The sequence below is a fragment of the Arachis ipaensis genome, chromosome B10, assembly GCF_059453495.1.
Source record: "Arachis ipaensis isolate K30076 ecotype BB chromosome B10, ASM5945349v1, whole genome shotgun sequence".
Classification (NCBI taxonomy): Eukaryota; Viridiplantae; Streptophyta; class Magnoliopsida; order Fabales; family Fabaceae; genus Arachis; species Arachis ipaensis.
The window spans coordinates 101,562,541-101,571,402 of NC_142435.1; positions in this window are offsets into that span (position 1 = coordinate 101,562,541).

Here is an 8,862-nt window from a genome sequence, read left to right on the forward strand (position 1 = left end):
TGTATACTTATCTGATCTTAGGGTGAAATTAATCAATAAATATATAATATTTATTCTAAAATTATTTTAATTTTATTTTTTATAATAATATTTGTTATATATTTATAATAAAGATATATAATAGTTATTATAAATTTATTTTAACTTTATGTTTTCTAAATATAATATTTGTTATATATTTATAACAATAGTTTTTGAGTATTTTATAAATTCAGTATTTATAGAAAAAATAGTTTAAATTTATATAATTATTTGTAATTATTTTATTGGTATTGTTTAATTTGTATAATTATTTAAATAATATTAAAAAATTGTTATTTCATAAACAATTGTTGTAATGATTATAAAATCGTTCTTTAAAATAGATAAAGAGAACGATTTTATTTTGTTACTATAGCATAATAAAAAATTGAATTTCAACAGCAACACTGTAAAAACTGTTGTCTAAGACCATCTAATAGAACGGTTTTAAAGTGTAGCATTTCGGCAACGGTTTTTATGCGTTTCTTTTGTACAATTATTTAAACAACAAAAAAAATCGTTGCTTAAATACAAATCTTGGTAACGGTTATAAAACCGTTCTTTAAAATTGTCAGAGAGAACTGTTTTAATTTGTTGTCATAAAATAATGAAAAATTGAATTCAACAGTAATACATTATAAAAAACCGTTGTCTAAACCTATCTAAGAGAACGATTTTAAGGCATTGCAAAATTTGGCGTTGCTAAAGGCCATATTGGTTGTAGTGTCTATGAAGCTTGGGAAAGATACAAGCAACTGATCAGGAGATGTCCTTCTGACATTCCCTTAGAATGGTCTATCCTAGGCATCTTCTATGATAGCTTGTTTGAGATGTCCGAAATATCATTGGACAGCTCTGCAGGTGGATCACTCCACTTGAAAAAAACACTTGTAGAAGCAAGAGAACTCATTGAGATGGTTGCAAACAACTGATGAGTGAATTGTTGTGGTGGTCTAGAATTTCATCAAATGAATGAATTCTCGTTGCAAGTATAGTTTCTAAACCAACAAACAATCCTCCCAATCAAAAATTTGGTTGTCACAAGTAACAAACCCCAAATAAGAATTAACCGAAGTATTTAAACTCCGGGTCGTCTCACAAGAAATTGCAGTGAAGTGATCAATTATTGGCTATGAAGATGCAAGAGGGTTTTGATTTTTGTATTTTGATAAGAAAAGTAAATAACAAGAAAGTAAATGATAAGAACTAATAAAATAAAGAAAAAGAACTCTTGGCTAGACATAGGTAATTGAGATCACCATCCTTGTCTACAAACCAAATATTGATAATTATGAGGAGCCAACCTATTAAGTCTACTTCCAAAAGCCTTAAGTACGTAATATCTACTCCTAAGCTTGAAGTACATCAAATAGGCTTGATCACATCAACCCATAATTCCCAACCTATATATCTACTAATTAGATTAGTAGTGGGTTAGTGTCAATGGATATCAAATTGATCACCAAGGGTTCTCAAATCACCAATTTAATGAGACCCAATGACTCAAGGTCACTCCATTCCCTTAGCCTAGGCCAAGAGTAAAGAAAGCTACTCAAAAACTAAAGGAAACATTCTATCAAACACCTAGTGCGCAATAAAAGTAAACATCATAAAATGCAAGAATTAAAAGAAACCCATGACTAACATAAGCAAGAATTCAATAATAACAACTAAGATAAACATAAAAGACCATGGAAACATAAAATTGCATTGAAAGAAAATGGAAATCCAACAAGGGTTTATAAACATAAAAGTAATAAAATAAAGGAAATAAACAAGTAAAACTAGAAGAGCAAAGATGTATTACAAGAAATTAAGAAGGAAAACTAAATCAAAACAAGAATTGAAAATTGGATCTAAGAGAATTAAACTTAAACTATCCTAAATTGTAGAGAGAAGGGAGAGCTTCTCTCTCTAGAATTTTACCTACAACATGATGAAAACCAAACTATGACTACTTGGTTCATTCCCCCTTCAATTCTTGGATTCAATAGCATCAGAAATGAGTTGGATTGGGCCCAAAATGAGCTAGAAATCGCTGGCCACATTTTGTCAAAAATGGACCCACGCTGATCCACTGATGCGTGCGCGTGATGCACGCGTACGCATCCTTAAACGTCAAGAAACTATAGCAAAGTTTATATCATTTTGAATCTCCAGATATTAGCTTTCCAATGCAACTAGAACCGCCTCATTTGGACCTTTGTAGCTCAAGTTATGATCCATTGAGTGAGAAGAGGTCAGGCTTGACAACTTTGCGATTCCTTCATTTCTTCATGAGTTCTCCCACTTTGCATGCTTTTCCTCCATTCCTTCAATCCAATCTTTGCCTTCTAAACCTGAAATCACTTAACGAACATATCAAGGCATCAAATGGAATTAAAGTGAATTAAATTTAGCTATTTTAAGGTCTAAAAAGGATATTTTTATACTTAAGCACAAATTAAGGGAGAATTACAAAACCATGCTATTTTATTGAATAAATGTAAGAAAAGTTGATAAAATCTCCTAAATTAAGCACAAGATAAACCAAAAAATTGGGGTTTATCAAGCCTCCCCACACTTAAACCAAACATGTCCTCATGCTAAGAATAAAGAATGACAAGAAAAGGGTATGAACATTTATTCAATGCAAATAAACTATATGCTCCTATCTATATGCATGCAACTAATGTAGATGCTTCTATTCACTTGGTCAAAAGTGACTCGATCCTCCAAGAGCATGTATGAACAAGTAGGGCCAAGATCATATGAAGATTTATGAATTCTACCAATTCGAATATCAAAATGAAGTTCAAATAGGCTTGCAAGAAGAAAGCTCATGAAAGCTGGGAACAAGGAATTGAGCATCGAACCCTCACCGACAGTGTATCCGCTCTAGTCACTAAAGTGTATAAGGTCGATCACTTAATTCTCTTCTAATCATGCTTTTCATGATTTATTTTTCATCTTAAATTGTATGCTGTGTTCTTGAGTTCAATAAAAGAAATTATAAGAGAATGTTGTGAAAAACAAGAGTGAAGTCCAATGTTGTAGAATAAAGTCCTAGTGTTTGTGGTGATGTTATCTAGCTAAGTTGGTTCATCAATAAAGTACAAGGAAAAGATATCTCTTGAATTATGAGTTTGAAGTGCATTCTATGAGTCTTAGATGAATAATAAGATCCTAGAAAGAAAAAGAGAATGAAAAAGAAAGAAAAGAGCAAGAAATAAAGTTAGGCACCAATAGTTTAAACCTTGAGGCCTGTGTCTGTGGTGTTTTTGTAGGATATGCTTAGATGAGTAAGTTCTGAGGAGTGCTTCATCACTTGATAACTTGGGTTAACTAACCCGGGATTGTCAATTGAAAGTCCACTATCAAGAGCAACCTTGTTACAAAATATTTAGTAACCCAAAGAGGTGCTGGACACCAAGGTCTCAGGAATGAATAACAAACCATGTGCCTGTGGTGTGTCTGTGCTGAGGAGAGACTTTAGTGAGTAAGTCCTCAGGGTGTTTCAAGACCTAGCACCTTGAACCAACTGGTTTGGGAGTGTTGGCTGAAAGCTTACTATAAAGAGTTGCCTCAACACAGAGCACTTAGCTAAAGAAAGCAATAAGCTCTAAAGAAGAAAAGAAAACAAAAACAAAGCTAAGTTAAGGATTGATAAACCCCATTTTTAGGGTTTATCTTGTATTGAATTTAGAGTATTTTGATGACCTTTTCTCGCATTTAACCTATGAATTAGCATGGTTTTGTTATCTCTCCCGTATTTGTGCTTAAGTGTAAAAACATGCTTTTTAGACCTTATTTTGATGAATTTTGATTTCTCCTTGATTCCATAAGAGGCCTTGATGTGTTTGCTAGTAATTCCAGGATTGAAATAGGCCAGGCATGGATCAAAGGAAGCAAGAAAGGAAGCATGCAAGTGGAGAGAAGCACAAAAAGCCAAAGAATTGATCACGGCCATGCACGCGCACGCGCACAAGGCGCTCGCGCGCACATTGCGGAATCAACCAGGCACACGCACGCGTACCGTGCGCGCACGCGTCGATGTCTGCACATGACTTCATTAAGGCAACACGTGCCTGGCGATTTGGGGGGTTTCTGAACCCATTTTTTTGGCGCCAATTGCTGATAGAAAGGAATAAAAGGATCAAGGATTAAAGGGGAGAGGCAATTAGATAAGAAGTTAGTCATAGCTTTAGTTTAGAGTAGTTCTAGAGAGAGAAGCTCTCACTTCTCTCTAGGATTAGGATTAGGTTAGGGTTAATCTCTCTTCTTAGATCTAGGTTTAATTCATGCCTTAATTCAATTCTCCTTTGCCAATTCTTAATCTTCTCCTCTTCCTCTCTCTAGTTATGTACTTTAATTCTTGTGATTCTTCACTTTGTTTTGGATAGATTGTTGTTACTTTTATTCCCTTTCAATAATGCAATTTGAGGTAGTTCATGATAATTGTGATTTCCTTGATTGTTGTTGTTAATTCTTTGTATTCAATTGTAGTTAGAATTCATTCTTGTTGTGATTTGCTATACTTTTCCTTTGTGCCTTCCGAGTGTTTGATGAAATGCTTGGTTGGATTTTTGTATAGATTTTGTTTCTCTTGGCCTAGGTAGAGTGATTAGTGACTCTTGAGTTATTTAATTCTTTTGTTGATTGATAATTAGAGATTGCTAATTGATTTGAATGCCTCTAAAGCTAGTCTTTCCTTTAGGAGTTCATTAGGTCTTGAGGAATCAAATTGATTCATCCACTTGACTTTCCTCCATGGTTAGGGGTTAACTAGGTGGGAGCAATGAACAATTCTCATCACAATTGAGGAGGATAACTAGGATAGGATTTCTAGTTCTCATATCTTGCCAAGAGCTTTGTTAATTGTTAGTTTATTTTCTTTGCCATTTATATTTCTTGCACAAAATTTTAAAACCCCAAAATAACTTACAACCAATAACAAACCACTTCATTGCAATTCCTAGGGAGAATGACCCGAGGTTCGAATACTTCGGTTTATAAATTTAGGGGTTTGTTTTAGTGACAAACAACTTTTTGTATGAAAGGATCATTGCTTGATTTAGAAACTATACTTCGACGAGATTTTATTTGAGAAATTCTAAACCGTCAAAAATTCGTTCATCAAAATGGTGCCGTTGCCGGGGATTTGCAATGGTGTTGTGTTATTGGTTATTGTATATATGTGAATAGTGTGAATATCTTGCTTTTTTCTTTATTTGCTAGTTTTTGTTAGTTTTATTTTGCTTTTCCACTATGCATTCTCACCTTGGCTATGAGTTTGGTTCTAATTGTGTTGTAGGAAATATGAACTTCAATGATGACACTCATTATGGATGGAACCAACAAAGATGGGAGGAGCCTTAAGGAATTGATCACTCCTATTGGCAACAACCTCCGGATACTTATAGGTATAATTACCATCCTAGTACATGTCAATTCAATGGCTATGGTGACTCCTTTTGTGATGATCAAGCACCACCACCATATGCTTATGATTCTTATCCTCAACATGAACCTCAACCATACTTACAAGCCTTCCAAACACCACCTTATGATCCATATCCATCATATAACCAATCATCCATACCATATTTTTATGGCCATTATGAGCAAGAACCTCTAGAATCACTACAACCATATCAAGATTACTCCCAAGAACCACCTCAATACTCACCATCTCCATACCTTTACCAAGAAGAATCACCTCCCTACTATGAACCCTCTCTCCAAAATGATGAACCTTCCTACCCACCCCAAGCCCCAATAGACGATCCTCTCACTTTGTTACTTCAAGGACAAGAAGCTATGAAGCAGGATACACTTGAGTTTGTGACCAATTTGACCAAGGTGATGCACACTTTAGCCCACCAATGTTTGAATACTCGAGGTGCTTCCGTAGCCACATGTGGAACCGCAAAAGAAGAGCAAAGCATGAAGGAGAGATTGGAAACTCCGGTGGGGGATGAGAAATGCCATTTTGTGTTGGAGCAACTAGAGGAAGCTATAATCATTGAAGAAAAGGAAGAAGTGGTTGAAGATTTAGGAGATGTTAAAAGTCCAAGGGAATGTAGCACCATGGAGCACTCTTCCAAGGAGCTTGATATTGAAGTTGAAGAAGGTGCGCAACCTCTAAGGCATACCATCGTTGGAGACTTGGAAGAGGTTTATCAAGAGATGGATTCAATCATGGATGAATTTCTCTCTACAATGGAATCTTCTCCCATTGGACATGAAGTTGAAATTATAGAAGAGTGTGCACAACCTCTCATACCCTTGGTGAGCAATGAGAAAGAGAGCTACCAAGAGGAAAACGTTGGCACGGTGTATATTGAGATTGAAGACTATAAAGAGGTTGATCAAGAGATGGATTTAGTCATCAATGAATTTCTATCCAAAATTGAATTACCTCCCATTGGGCAAGAAACCGAGGTTCTTGAATACAATACCAAGCCAAGTAAAAGGAAAATGGTTGAAATTAAAGAAATTTGTCAGGAGGTGGAAATACACAAAGAAGAGTACAAGGAAGCAGACCTTGCATTGTCTAAGTGTGGGGAGGTACCCCTTCCCAACTTACCATCTAGTACAACATTTAAGTGGGTAAAATCTCTATCGCTAGACTTTAATTTCCCACTTGAATATGGTTTGATTGAAAATAATGGGCAACTTAGAGCTCTTTGTGGACTTAAAGGAAAAAGAGAATTGTGTAGTGGTTGCAAGTTAGGAATTCGGCTCATTAAGGTCAAGGTTTCAAGGCATAGGAACGATGATTGGAAGAATACCACTCTGCATGGGTCTCAAAGGAAGGCTTGGTATATTAAAGAGAATTCTATATGTCTACCACCCGGAAGGAAAAAGTATGAAGATCAAATTGAAGACGGGTGCGAAGATAAGATATGGGACCCCGGCTTGCTAGGTGAAGACCAACTATGGGGACTCATATCTTGGGTAGAACTTTGCCCAAGCTTGACGAAAATGGTTGGAAATTCTGTCAACCAATTGAGAAGCAAGGATCCTTGGAGATTCAAGGATGAGTACAAACATAAGCCACCATGACAATAAGCTCCTCGAAATGTCCAACTTAAGGACTTAAACTAAAAGTGCTAGGTGGGAGACACCCCACCATGGTAAACTCTTTCCATTTTCTTTTAAATTTGCCTAATAAGTGAATTGAGTTGCCATTGTAGGTAGATGTTTCACATAATTTGTTTGTACAACTTAATTGTTAGCTTAGTCACGTGTATGTTGTGTTTAGTAGTAGATGAATAATATCAAATTGCATTCTTGTGAATTGTATGATGGTTGATTGAATAAAGAGTTGCGAGCAGTATAGGGAACACCTGAGCGTAATTTTTCTGCATGAAAAAAAAAAAAAGAGGACGCGCGCGCACACCGTACGTGCACGCGTCCCTGAGCTGATGCATCATCACCCATATTCCAGAGAGTTGGGCCTCTCTTAGGCCAGCGTTGTGCCTCAAGCCCAATTCCTTCCACGCTGACGCGCACTACGTGCGTGCGCGTCCATACAGCTATAGGGAAACGCACGCGTACGCGCACCTGCCGCGTACGCGTCGATTCGCTGCTACAACTTCTGGGCCAATATCCAGAGAGTTGCACTGGATCTGGGCCAACTTTAAGCCCCCAGCTCAACTCAACTCACGCGAACGCACGCTGTACGCATCCGCACCCCTCTCTGTTTCGCTGTCCACGCGTTGGCATACTTCACGCCTCCGCACCCATCCAATAAGCTCAAGCCGTCCACGCGATCGCGCACAGTGCGCTCGCGCGTCGATGCGTCTTAGCATCCTCTAAGCCAAAGGACCCGAGAGTTGTGCCAACTCTGGGCCCCTTTTATGCCTTCAGCCCAGCACATCCGCGCCGACGCGCACCTTGCGCGTCCGCGCCCATCCCGATTCCTTCACATACGCGCATGTGCGCATGGCGCTTCCGCGCCGTTCTTCCATTCCTTCAACCCACGCGAACGCACACAGTGCGCACGCGCGTGGATTCAAATTTTCACTTACCCCAGAGACGCGAGCCCTAGCGCATTCGCGCACTACACTTCTCCCCCTCTAACATTCCATTTCCCTTCTCCCACCACTCAACCTTCAAACTTCTCCCAACAACCGCCTCACCTCCGGCGAGCGCTCCATCATCGTCGCCACCGCCACCACCATTGCCTCGCCCTTCTCTCTTCATCACCCCCTCTCTTCCACTCACCCTCCCTCTCTGTCTCTGCCCATCTGTTTCTCAGCGTCTCAGTGCCACCCAGCGCCACTCACCGCGACCGCCGTTGCTGCCGGCGCAAGTTTGACCGCGCTGTCTTGTCCAGTTCCTTCTCACCACTCTGCTTCACCTTCTTTCCCTTTGCTCCGTTCAGTTTCCAGCACCCAGGTTCCATACCCCCCTGTTCTGTTTTCCTTTTGCTGCTTATTATTGTTTATGTTAATGTAGTTAGAATTAGATTAGTTAGTTAGTTTAGTTTGATTTAGGTGGTTAGCGAATCTGGGCTGAGTAGTGGATTTAGGCATTGTTTGATTTTCTGTTGCTGTAGAATTGCCCTGTTTCATTGCTGTTTGTGCTGCATTACTGGCTTGTTCGCCCATTCATATGAATTCAAACCTGATTTCTGTTTCTGATTCCTTAATGAATCCATATGGAATTTGCTGCGACTGTTTAATTTTGGGGATTAGCCAGTTTGCTGCTAAAATGCTGCCGGATTTTCATTAACCACAGTTTTTATATTAATCTTATTTGATGAATGTAACAACCCTAGTTGATGAATTCTGTTCAATTAGTGTTCTGTTGCCTATATGGTTTTTGAAAACTCCTCAAGAACAAGTTCTTTGG